This window comes from Mycteria americana, chromosome 14 (assembly GCF_035582795.1).
Source record: "Mycteria americana isolate JAX WOST 10 ecotype Jacksonville Zoo and Gardens chromosome 14, USCA_MyAme_1.0, whole genome shotgun sequence".
Lineage (NCBI taxonomy): Eukaryota > Metazoa > Chordata > Aves > Ciconiiformes > Ciconiidae > Mycteria > Mycteria americana.
Genome location: NC_134378.1, coordinates 6093031 through 6106859, shown reverse-complemented (window position 1 = coordinate 6106859; position 13829 = coordinate 6093031).

Here is a 13829-nt window from a genome sequence, read left to right as displayed (position 1 = left end):
TGTCTGCCAAAGTTCCTAAGTGCGCATCCCTTCCATTCACAATTCACCTCTAACAGCGCTGCTCCCTGCTAATGATGGGTGAGCCTTTCTGTTGCTGGAAGCAGGCAGCTAAACGGCAGCTCCCTTTGATCATCCCTCTCCACTCTTCCCGCAGGGCCATATTTTCCTAAGGGAGAAGGGGGCGAGGACGCAGCCGTGTCACCAACTCCCGCTGGAACAAGCCAGACAAGTCTTTTATCTGCAGGGAGGTTTCACTCTATTTAGGAGGATTAAGGCTTCTCCAGTTTGACTAGAAGCCCTTGCCTGCTGATAAAAAATGCATTTCAATAGCTTAGCACACCTGGCTCAATGCACTGTAAGTAGCTGCTTAAGTGTATGCATGTTAAAAGCATCCTATGGGTGTTGGCAAGCCCATAGCAAATGGAAGTGACTTGGGGGAGCATGGGGACACATGTATGAAAGTCCCTCTTCCTTTTCCTCCTATATTAATTGAGATTTTTTTCATTCTCCACAAAGCATCAAATTCCACCTCTTTCTTCCATAAAAAGGTGACAGTTACAGCCAACTTCTTGACAGGCAATGAAAGATCAGGGACAGAAAAGGGAATTTATTCTTAGCTTTGTCTACAGTGACAAGGAGTCACCATGCGTGATTGGGTTTTTGCAATCTCTCTTGCTCCAAGTTTGGCTCCTTTACAGGTTATCGGTGGATCTGCTACACAGGAAAAGCTTCAGGCAATCCAGGTGACCTGCAAGGACATGGAAAGAAGAAAATGCCCAGGGGACAAACATGTGCTCTGAAAAGCTGAATACCTGCTGGGCCAATCCTCAGCTCGTAGAAATGGTTGTATTTCCACAGCAGTAAGTGTAGGCAGATTTAGGCTGGTGGGATTCGCTTGTCTACATACTTTCTTCAGTTCAGAGTGCATCAAGGCTTTTCTTTCTCTGACCGTGCACCAGGGGCTGGATCCCAAAACCCCTGATCACAGCACTGTGATCCTGTAGGGCACTTAAAATGCACCAGGGCAGGCTTCTGGCTGAAGCACGTGTGGAGAGGGCAGCAGCCATGCATGCTTCGCCCCAGGGCCCAACCAGCCTGGGACATACACCACACTCTCACAGGGTTGTACCGAGCCACCGGGACAGGAAAGCACCTCCCCAGCTCGCAGCACAAGAGAGCTTGGTGAAGACAGCGACTTGCCTTTGTGCTTCCAGTAAGAGGTCAGCTTAAGCATCTTGCTGACGTATGGACGTATGTAGGAGGTGGATTCCTGGTTTTTGTTTCTTTCCTGTTTTCTGGTTGCCTTTCCCTTTCTTACACTTGAAGTGTAACTCATGATTTCAGAAGCTGTGCGTTTCTGTGGGGGCAAAGGGGGGTTAATAATGTGCTTTAACTGGTGCATGTGTTTCACTGACAGCCGCTTACAGCAGAGTGGGAATTCAAAGGCATTTGTCCAGGCTCGCAAAAGAAATTTTGTCATGTTGATAGTTGTTTTTTTTTTCATTAGTTAGTTTGGTTTTGTTTCTTTATCAGCAGGTCTTTCCCTTCCTAGAGCTGGCTTACTCTTTAGTTCAGTCACAGGCAGGCTGTAATGATCTTAATGCAGCTCTGATCTATACAAGCTAGCAGCCAAGTCTGATGATATATTGCAATCTTTATTGCCCTGTTACTCCCATTGTCTCAAGTGCTTCTCCAGATCGATGGTGAAATTCCTCTGCTTTAGTGGCCGTAAGCTGGGAGGCCACTCATTCACCAGATGTGTGAAGAGCTGAACTGTCACAGGCTGGGCTTATGGATGCTCAGATCCATTCTGTAAAACTCTTGGCAAGAGAAGAGTGGAGTGAATTCCTGGTAATGTCACAACCCCCCCACTCATTAATTACATGTGGAATTTGTTCTTCAAAGTGGATCTGGATTCTCTCCTCACCATCAGGTTGTCACAACTATAATCTGATAAAATTATGGAACAGAAATAATTCAGATATAGAGTCAGAGCTAGGTGTATTCAGGAGAATGAAGACTTCTGTGGGAAGCAGTAAGGATGCTCACAGAAAAATGAGTTTGGATGTTAGACTCCAGGATGTTCATGCTAAGGCCCTGAGATTAAGGGGTCTGAAAAACGATATTGTGTCATTTGGTGTGTCATGAGATTTTAAGCCTGAAAGCCTGTTTAGTGCTTTTACATACAGCATCGCCTCCATACAAATACAACTCTTACTAGTTGTTTCTCCTCAAACCTCGAGTTTGAGTTCACTCCTTTCATTTCCTACCCTCCCACCTATGCAGTTAACTCTAATTCAAATCAGTTCCAGCCACTGCTTAGCTCCACCACCACCATGTCCACAGTATAGTCCCGTTCTCTGCCTTCTCCTGGGCTTCTTTACACCTCTTCCCAAGCTTTAAACAGAGATGCAATAGGATCTCCTTCTTTATCATCTTTAATTCACAGGAAAGACAACAATTACTGACATTAACTCCCTCACCCCTCTCTATATTTGGCATTGCAAGGACGGGAGTGGAGTGAGAAGGGAAGAAATTGATCCAATGTCCATACAAGAGAAGATATACAATGTCCATACATAGAGCATTAGCTGCTCTTCCTTCCCTGCCAACCCCAGGCAAAATATCTTCTAGACTCCTGAAAGGATCCTTTTCCTTAAAAACATAGTGAAACAGAATCTCAGTTTTGCATTGAGAATCTTTCAACAGGAAAAAACTGTTCAGTAACTCCCAACAACTACAGCCATTGCTGTGTTATATCGGATATGTCGTGTATCTCTCTGAATTAGTGGGACCTACAGCTATTACGAGGTTTTCCTGGACATTTTGTCATGAGGATGAGAATTTGCCAGATTTTAGCATTGGCTGTGTGTTGTTTATCCTTTGAAAATGTATTTCTGGTCTGGAAACTCTTCTGGCCAGGATTTCCAGCACAGAAATACATCACTCCAGTATCCAGGGAAAACAGCAACTGCTCAGCAAAGGGGTGGCAATAGAGGCTTGGACAGCCTAAGATGTCAGAGGAGGAACTTAGTAATTAATAATGTAAAATCCTTCACTTCAAAGGAAGACACTAAGGGCACAAACACAAAACTAAAGCAAGGAATATAACAGTTCAGCCAGAAATGCGAGGAAGGAAGTCAGATCTCTCAAGATCGGTCCCGTATGAGCCCCAAGATAGAGAGCCTTACGAATAATACTGAAGTCATCTTGTCTTTATGTTGTTTCTGTGTTTTAAAGCTGTGCTGCATGTGTGCCATGGGGTACTAGGAGAACCAGGCCTGAGAGGTTATTAGAAGAAAGATGCAGAAGAGACTGATGGGCTGGAAAAACAGTCCCCTATAGGAACAAATCTAAGTGCCAGCATATATGAGAGACCGCAGTAGATTGAATGACGTTGTGTGTGTTGGGAGAGCTTCAATTACTTAATTAAGGAAACGATGATACCGAGAGCAGTTTGAAGAGAAAAGCTCTCTCATTTGGATTAATTTCACTTTATATCTTTTTGGTGAAAGATGGAAATAAAAACGGAAGCAGACATGAAATTTAATAATGTTATTGCTAGAAACTAAAATGGAAAAAATACTAGGAATGAATTAAAGCTGAGGCATAAAATGCTAAAAAAGGAAAGAGAAAAATGGTCAGGCAGAACCTAAATAATTCATTTATTTCCAGCAGTGGAAGAGTATTAAAAAACAAGGTACAGTGATTGCAGCAGGCGACTGGGATTTGGGAGTCTTGAATTTTATTTCTTTTCCTTTACATATGTCATTCCGTAAGCCAGTCTTTCCATGCTCCAGTGTACCCAATACTTCTTCACATGACAGTGATGTAGTTGGACTTAATTTGCTGATGCCCTGTAGGTGTAAATTGTTATGAATTGGCAGAAATCACTTGAGATTTAAGGATGAAGTTATCTTTCCATTAGGAGCTTGGCTACCAAAACAAACTCTCCATTGAACTCCCCCAAAGAAAATGCAGCTCCCACTGAAATTTCACATTTCATATCTCACTCTGGGTAGAATTTTCCCTTGTGAAGTGATACTTCTAATTGAATATCTCCCTCCAACTCCCTGGCGTGAGCGTTGCTTCTGGGTAAGCAGTGTGAATTGCCTCTCTCCTGTTCATAAAGTTGAATCAAAGCTTCAGTTAAGTCTATTATTATTACACTTTCCCTTGCAGGCCTCAATATCATCTCACACCCGAAGACTGTCGGCAATCACAGATGTGCCGATGAGACGTACTGTCTACCTGGCCCTTCCAAACAGGCTTCTCGTTGATTCCTGACACTTGGACAAGAGGAGGATTAGGGCTTTGCTGGGCAACTCTGGCACCCGCCAATAGAGGCTGACAGTGGTCTACACGCACCTTGAAGAAGGCTGTTACACCTAGGTGAGGCTACATACTTGCATACCTTTAAAACATTGCATTTGCCATCACTCTTTGAATTGCTTTCCTACATATATTTCTGGAAGATCCTTATTTCCCCTGTGGCAGATTTAATTTTTAAGTGAGGCCTCCTGGCCTAGCAGAGAATTTATGCCCATAAAACTTGCAAAAGCACACTCAGCTACAAGTTGAAGTCAGTCCAGCCAGATATGCAAGTAAGGTACTCCAAAGCAAAAACTGCCAGATTGTTTATATCCATTGTAGACTGTCATGGTACTGATGTTTCTCCTGCATATCAGAGAAGCCATATGAGAATTTGGTTGTCTGTGATGGTGTAGATAATCGGTTACCAAAAACAACTGCACATTCAGATAGATAGAAGTGGTCTGTGGCTCCTCTGTTTTGCCAAGCTCAGTTGCTGCATCTGGATTTGAATTGCTAAAATCAGCACAAATGTTATTGTTGAAAGCCACAGACCATGGTTTATGTCAATGATAGAGAAACCTCAGAAAGTTTGGAGGTTTCCAGTCAGCACCCAAAAGTTTGGATATTTCTCCAGCTTTAGCCAAACAATTGAAATACTACCGTTTCAAAAAGTTCAAGTAGTAAACTCTGGAGAGCAAGTTGTTTCACAAGATTTCTGAAATTTCTGGTTTCAGTCTGAGGACAGAAATGTTGCAAGATCACCCCTTTGCTTGATATCTCTTTGTTACTTCCATTACTTACTTTTATGAATATTATCACGTCATCTGAGAATTCCGTGCTGTTAATGAGGCTACACTGTGGCAGGTTCTATCCAATCCTACAAACGCAACCCTTCTCAAAAAGAGCTTCCAATCGAGATGAATACAACATCTTAAAAAGCAGGAAATGAAGTAACATTGCTCCAGTCTCGTGGGGAGATAACAGAACTTGCCTAAGATCATGACTGAGATTCATGACAGAGCTAGGGACTGAACCAGATCTTCTGAGCTGCCAGCCAGCACATTATTGATAAAACTCTTCATTTTCTCTTTTTGCCAGTGAAGAAGAATGAGTATGGATGTTGAGAGTCAGTTACCAGAAGAAATAATTGCCTGAGAGATTTTTAAACTTCAAAACAAATCCCATTTTAGTTTTGAACAATGGTTAAGGTCATTTCCAAATTGGTACGAATGGAGTTGACTATTCCTGATTCAGAATAGCAAACATCAGCAAAGCACCGGCAATTAACCAATTTGTTAACAACCGCTCTGCTGGAGTGAGTCTGGGGCAACTGTGCAGGAAGGGAAAGAAGGCGGTTCACGGTAAATTTTACTGAACATTTCAGCGTTGAGTCTGATAAATGGTTTCTGAAGGATATTTCTGAAGTACCTGGGACTCCAAGGAGAGAAAACATTTCTCAGCCCAGATGCTGTGAGCCAGAGTATCCTACCTGCAACACCAGATGTCGAAGTAGAAAGATAAAGGGGAGCTGTGGTTCTAATAGAGAAATACAAAATCCAGCCTCACTGGGGTGGTCTTTGCAAGCACTATATTTCAAATATTAAGCTGGGACAAAAGTACTGCAATTTCTGGTTGTGGGAGAAGAGGGAGAAGAGTCTGAGAGACCCATTTTTAAACACTAAGTGTGAGAATTACAAGGTCTGCATCTGCAGATCATTATCAAAATCAGTACTGAGGTCTTTAACTCCCATATACAGAACTTGGGTACTGCTGAGTGCTCAGCTGAGCACCCTCCTGAAAATCCATCCTAAATGTCTGTGTGTGAATAATTAGGTGAGTTTTGGTGAATTTGGAACAAACATATATATATATACTTCTTTCTTTTAATGGTTTGAAATATGTACCCTTTCAGTCCTTATAGACACGGACTCCAATGCTGGCAGATAAAATTTATTTTTATGCCCTCCTCTAAGCAGGCCCTTTCTTTTCAGCGAGTGTACCCTCAAACCGATGAAACTTCCCAGTAGCAGAAATCTAAATCTGTGGGTTTAAACTGCTGTTGTTCCTTATCTTTCCATGTGAAACTTTTACTTTGGCATAAGAGCTCTTATTTCTAGCTTAAATAAGTCAACTGAATTTAAAAAAAAATATTCTGAAATAAAAATGGAACTAGAATATCCATATGGATAGCTCTATAGCTATAGCAGCAGAAGTTTAATTCTACAATTACAGATTAGAAGAGAAATTTTCCTTAGTAAGGCTATAAACCATGCACTCACATCTCTCTATAAAGATCAGTAGACAGATAAAATTCCAGGTACTCATTGCACTTTAAAAAACCCTCAAAAAAACCCTTTCTCATATCTCAATAGAAAGAGGACTATAAAATGGTGGGGTTTTTCCTATCATCTCCCTGTGTTGATGCTTTTTGTCAAGCCCCAATTTTACTGCAAGTGTTTGAATCCAGTTCTGCAGCTAACTGCAGACAGTCTAATTCATCTTGTTTCTTTCTGGTTCATATGCAGCCCCAAATACCTAGGAAAAGTCTCAGGACCTTGCATTTGATTTTTCACTTGACAGTTACAAATCAAATTTACTAATCTGGATTTAGAACAATTTAGGTGCAGTTTGCTCTCTAGTTCAGTAATAATTATGAAAAAAAATTTGCCTTGCCTGATGGCTATGTGTGTGTGTACATAAATATATGTGTGTAATTATAAAGAATTATTCATGTTTCTTTGTATTTGCTATATACTTTTACTTCAGGTAAGTGTTTATGGCCCATTAAAATGGAGCAATTCCAAAATTTCCTAAGCATGATGAGCGGTACCATAAATATGTGTACGCCGTTGCCAATTACTACATGAATAACAATATCCTGAATGCCATATGCCTTCATTAAAAGGTGAGCTTGGGAATATTCTCCATTTCTGCTTTCTCTGCATTTCTTGAGCAGACTCCAGCCTCATGGTAGTCAGCAGCAGCAAGCAGTGGGGAGCTGCAGTTTTAATAACAAATTGCGACTAGTTGCTACTGGCTGCAAAGCAGCTCCCACTGAAGCACACAGCCCTCGAGGTTGCGAGAGAGTACACAAGTATTCAATTTAATAGACGGTCTTTTGAGTGAAATGCATCAAAGCCTAAGCAGACCCTTTGCTGTGGGAGATATTACCCTCAGCTGAAACTAGGGATAGGATTCTCTGATTTGCTCAAACCTATCCATTTACAGCAGACAATATCGTCATTAAGAGCTGAGAGTGGGAGGAGGGGGAAGGAGGCAAAAAAAAAATCATTGTTGCTCTTTTAAGAGCGCGTTATAACTAGCTTTTTCTCAGAGATGAACCTGCTATGAACACACAGCCTTGAATCCAATGACAGCAACGGTCTCGAAGACTTGAATAGCAGTTTTACAGCCTTTACTGATAATCACATACACTTAGTTATTATGTCAATGCAAATTATCATCATTTATTATTTATACAAGCAGAGATTTTTCCAAAGTGCCAAGGACAGCCAAGCACCCAACTCCCTTAAAAAGTCAGTGTGGGAATTAGCTTCCTGAATCTATCTGTGCCTCCAGTGCCCACAAATGGCTTGGTGCATCTGATGGGCTTGGCTTGTTTATTGAATTATCTGTAAGATTTATTTCTGTGGGATTTACTTTGATTTTCAGAATCTGGGTCCCAGACAAACAAATTCTCTATTCAGTTCAACTAGGCACTCCAACATATTTTGTTTGCATTAGCTACACTCTGTTGCATTAGTAATGTCCCATCATATCATATTAGTAGTCTGCTTTGCTAATATAGGAAAAGTCGTTCACGCAGTACAAAGTCTACTTGCGTTAGGAGTTGTTTTCCTTTGTATTTCATTACAGACAGAAGCATTGAGCTCTGAGGGGGAATTTCTTCAATACCTCGGGTTAGATTTTTCCAATGGGATAATAGGAAGACATTTTGTTTTGCTTAAATTTGAACAGGGAAAATATAAGTAAGTACTTTGTTTTCTTCCTTTTATCTTTACAAATGCAAAGACATTGTTAGAGTGATTTTATTTAACTGAAAAGAGTTCAGCTGGCTGAAATTTTTAAATGTGGGCATTTCAACTACTTCTGCTTTTTGAAAAAAAATCCAAAAACCTAAAATGGAGGAACAATACTTATAGAACACCCAAAGGCTTTTCCCTCCTCCTTCTCCCAACACCATTCCTAACCCTGTGCACTGCCGAGCTCACGTAGCTCTGACTGACTGCAGTGAGAGGAAGACTCCCCGCTCCCTTGGAAATAATGCCACTATTTTTTAGTATGTTTACAGAAAATTGAATCCATAGTAAATCAACATGGAGACTGAGTTTCAAACTGCTTTTTTGCGCTACTTCAAGTATGGGGCCTAGAGATTCTCTTTTATTGTATATGTGTCAGACATTTCCACAAGGACTAGAACAAAACTGAGTTTATTTTGTTCTTTACTGTCTGACCTCAGAACCACTGGGACAATTGTACAGATCCATGACCCAAGAGTAAAAGCATCACTTGAAGCTCCAGAATTGAACATCTGACTACAGTTTCCAAGGAACTGGGTGAGACCAGGCTAACCCACTGTATTGCTATTGAGCTATTCTGCTAGAGGAATCAAGGGAGAAAATAGTTATTCACTTATTACGCATGCAGTTATACTAAGGCCAATCCAGCATCATAGTTCTTTTCTTCTTCATCACTGAGCTCTTACATGCACTAAAACCTGAGAAGGGAGGAAGGGAAAGTGTGTTCATATGTGGTGAGAAAAAGGAGTATAGTCTTATCTGGGGAACTGTGTCTCAACTGTTATTCAAACAGCAGGATCAGGACCCTTCCCCCTCATCATGACTATACACAATATTCCCTCTAGCCCAAGATAACATTAACAAGCACGGTGCATGATGACATTTAATGTCTTACCGCATAGACACTTTTCATGTCTTCCTGAGCAAAGCTTATTGCCAGACAATGACTCCTGTGATACACCATGTGGGTTTTTTGGGGATGTTTTAATAAACTAATGAGAGTAAGAGGAACACCGGGCACAGTGCTCTGTCAGATGTGATGTGTGCTCCATGCAAGCACGTACTCACAGGGACTTCTGCCTCGTTGCAGTGCAAAGCCATCCCAAATGGATCCTGATAGGATTTCACAACTACAAACCTATCATAGGCATGTAGCATTAGAAAAAGTGTTTGAGAATGTTTCAGGAGTTACTAGAACTAACTTTGTATCTCTCCTGACTAGTTTTAGTGCCTCAGGTGATAAGTGTAGTTGCTAATGATCATTATTATTTACTGCATGATACTGCCTGAAATACAGTTGTGAATCAGTGCTTGAGAGGATAACACAGAACAGAAAGATGGCCCCTGTCTAAGAGGTGTTCAAAACCACGAGCAGCTCAAGAGAGTCAAACACTGTACGCTGAGCTCTCTCGAAAATTTGGCCTTTAAAAAAAGGAACACTTTTCTAAACCTGGCCCTATGACCACGTATGCACTAATCGGAGAGAGAAACAGTAACAAATACATTTTATAAACGACTACCTATTTTCTGAAAAGGTTCTTAGGGTATTTAGCAGTTTGATGTCTCATAAATTGCCAAGACTAGAAATGTATAAAAATGTTTAGACGAGTGATTTACCAGGTCTCTAATAGACATGAGACTTTTAGGACATGAGGCATTTAGGACATGAGACTTTTCAAATCAAGCTCTGATCTGGCACAGAAGTGGATGTTACCCATCTGACACCAAGACAGAAGACTTTAGTGCATCTGTCTTGGAAGAAAGAAATTCAGGTTTTAGGATAGCAATTTTAAAGGAAGTATTATAATATCTGAAGCTGCTTGTCTTAATGTCAGACTAGACAATCTTAGCTGGAAAAATACCTTTTCTGAAAAGTACAATTTTTCCCCAAGATAGCTACTTAAGAAATAAATCCTAAACTGTTAGCTCTTTTTTACTCTTTTCACCCATGTATTCTGCAGAAGATTTTTTTCTAAATGTATGCTAGAGAAGAGGTTTCATTTTCTATAAATCATCCCTCCAATATTTGGCTTTACATTCCCACACATGGCCTCGATTCTTTAATATTGACAGCTACTGCAGACTCCTTCTTTGAGTTCCCCCATCAGGAAACTCAATGGTAGTGGACTCTTGTATTGGTCTCAGGACCCAGGTAAACATATTACACAGAGGGGTTGGAGGCCAAGGATGCAATCTGTCCCTCATCCGTTTGTTCCTGTATCTTGCTATTCACCTAGAAACTGCTACTCATTTGTGCCGGGTACATACCGTTTACTAGGAACCCAGAATTAATTCTATCATTGCATTTGCATCAACTTACTGAATAATTTTAACAAGACAGAGTAAAAATAACTGAAAAATGTATACCTATCCCAAAAGGTAGTTTATGGACTGGCTGGATGGCCAAGCCCAGAGAGTTGTAGTGAATGGAGTTCAATCCAGTTGGCGGCCGGTCACAAGCGGTGTTCCCCAGGGCTCAGTTTTGGGGCCAGTCCTGTTTAATATCTTTAAAAATTATCTGGACGAGGGGATTGAGTGTGCCCTCAGTAAGTTTGCATATGACACCAAATTGGGCAGGAATGTCGATCTGCTGGAGGGTAGGAAGGCTCTGCAGAGGGATCTGGACAGGCTGGGTTGATGGGCTGAGGCCAACTGTATGAGGTTCAACAAGGCTCAGCGCTGGGTCCTGCACTTGGGTCACAACAACCCCATGCAGTGCTACAGGCTTGGGGAAGAGTGGCTGGGAAGCTGCCAGGCAGAGAAGGATCCGGGGGTGTTGGTTGACAGCCAGCTGAATGTGAGCCAGCAGTGTGCCCAGGTGGCCAGGAAAGCCAACAGCATCCTGGCTTGTATCAGGAACAGTGTGGCCAGCAGGAGTAGGGAAGTGATCGTGCCCCTGTACTTGGCACTGGTGAAGCTGCACCTTGAATATTGTGTTTGGTTTTGGGCCCGTCAGTACAAGAAGACATTGAGGTGCTGGAGCGTGTCCAGAGAAGGGCAACGAAGCTGGTGAAGGGTCTGGAGAACAACTCTGATGAGGAGCTGCTGAGGGACCTGGGGTTGTTTAGTTCAGAGAAGCGGAGGCTGAGGGGAGACCTAATTGCTCTCTACAACTACCTGAAAGGAGGTTGTAGTGAGGTGGATGTCGGTCTCTTCTCCCAAGTAACTAGTGATGGGATGAGAGGAAATGGCCTCAAGTTGCATCAGGAGAGGTTTAGATCGAATATTAGGAAATATTTCTTTACTGAAAGGGTGGTCAAGCATTGGAACAGGCTGCCCAGGGAAGTGGTTGAGTCACCTTCCCTGGAGGAGTTCAAAAAACGTGTACATGTGGCACTTCAGGACATGGTTTAGTAGGCATGGAGGTGTTGGGTTGATGGTTGGACTAGATGATCTTAGACGTCTTTTCCAGCCTTAATGATTCTGTGATTCTATGATTCTATGACTAGATAATTCTCTAACTCTGAAATTAATGAGAAGGAAATCAATAGAATTATTAATATTAAAACTAACATAGGTGAAATCAAAATCAAAATCTCCACTGACTTCTAGGGAGTCAGATTTTACCCCCCAGAATATTACATATTGACATAACCAAGCCATGTAGCATCAGCCGTGCAACAGCTCTTCAAATCTTGATGTATGATGAACACTAAGAGATGAAGAATTCTGATAAAGTGATACTAAAATGGTTTAATATGTCAGCATAGTATCACTGACCTTGTGAAGGAGACACAAGGGCAAAAATGGGGCTATGCGTGGTGCATGCATGCGAGAAAATCTCTGTTTGCGTAGTGGCTGTATTTGCTGATGTCAGAGAGACTTCAGTGTGATATAGCATTAATATTCTCTCACATGTCAGATAATGCAAATACAGAAAATTACAAGTACTGTGAGCATGTACTGAAGAGGAGCTCTGTGACATCCATTATATAGAAGCAAAATCATCTTACTTCATGAAAGATGGCAGCTTGAAGGCTAAATTTAATGAGTCTGATTCTGATCTCGTACTAGGTTAAACCAAAAGTGACTCCATTTCAGGTAATGGAAATGCACTGCTGCTAAGCAAAAAGAGAGCCGGGTTTATTAATGCATCCAGCTATGCTTCTGTAAAAGTTGACAGCCTACTAAAGGTTGCTATTTATTAGTGTCTGATTTTTGACAGTCATCATAATTGTTATTAGAAAACCTCCAGCAATACTAAGTTGAGATACAAATTAAAAATAAGCCAGCGGTACCTTTAAATGTGCCATGAGCTTTGTGTTTGGCACTGGTATCTTTGAGCGGAGGCTTACAGTTCAATTCAGACAGTTAGCAGGGTGCTGACAGCAACATGTTGGTACAAGACTGTACTTCTCTCTTTGGTTTTGTTTTAATTAAAGCCGCATTTATTTCTTAAAGCAGGTCATAAAGCTAACCTACTCTGACAACACAGAATTACATTATAAAATCATTCCTTATAATAATTATAAATCTCTGCTAAAGCAAATTGAAATGAAATTAAAGTACCGGCATACATTGCCTTTCTTCCTGATAGGAGGAATTCATCTGATCAAAATTACCACCAACTGCTCAGAGTTTGCAGTGAGGACGGATCCAGAAATGAATCTCAGTCTTTGGCTTCCTGCTCCTCTGCATCAGTTAATGCGTCAGAGCTTCAGCTCCAAAGGATGCCCTCTAAGCAGCTAACATGTCACTTGGCTATACCTACACCCCATTTCACAACTGCAACTGATTTCAGTGGCACTTTTTTCACCAGCTAAGGATGGCACCCTCCAGATGAATCCTGTCCTTCCACACTTCCAGAGGGAATGAGAAATGCTGGTGTCACAATTTAACTTTAAATGAGGTAGTTTAAAGCAGAATGAAAAAAAAAAAGTGTGTGTATATATAAATATATATATAAAAATATAATTATATAATATTATTATATAGCTAGAAGTGTTGAATGCAGTGGGCTGATTTCAGAAGGTTTATAGTCTGGGGTGACATTACTTATATGACATGTATGGAAACTATGGGGTGGAATTTCCTTGAAAACAGTCCTTTCCACAAGATTTCTGGCACTTCAGATTCTCTATGCAGCTAGAAATCCTGTGAGGATAATCTGTCTCGTTGTACTTGAGTCCTACTTGGTTGGGTTGGAAACCATGGGCCAGATCCTTAATTTATGTAAACAGGAAGAATTCTGTTGAAACAAATAGAGGGGAATCAAGGGGAATTCTCAGTCCAAGACTATAATAAAGGAAAAGGTTTCTAAATCCTTCAGGACCTCAAAAAATACAGTCCAAATCCCTTCACAGAAGTGGGTGGGATGAGAAGAGGAGGAGGTGTTTTTTCTTTTCTTTTCCTGATGGCCTGCCCAGAACAACAGACATTTTTCTGTTAAGAAATTTACAGTCAGGGGAGCCCCATTGGTCCACTGCAGTGAGGTACTCAGTATTTTGGCTCTTCATTTCTCAGTGTCCCTCAGAA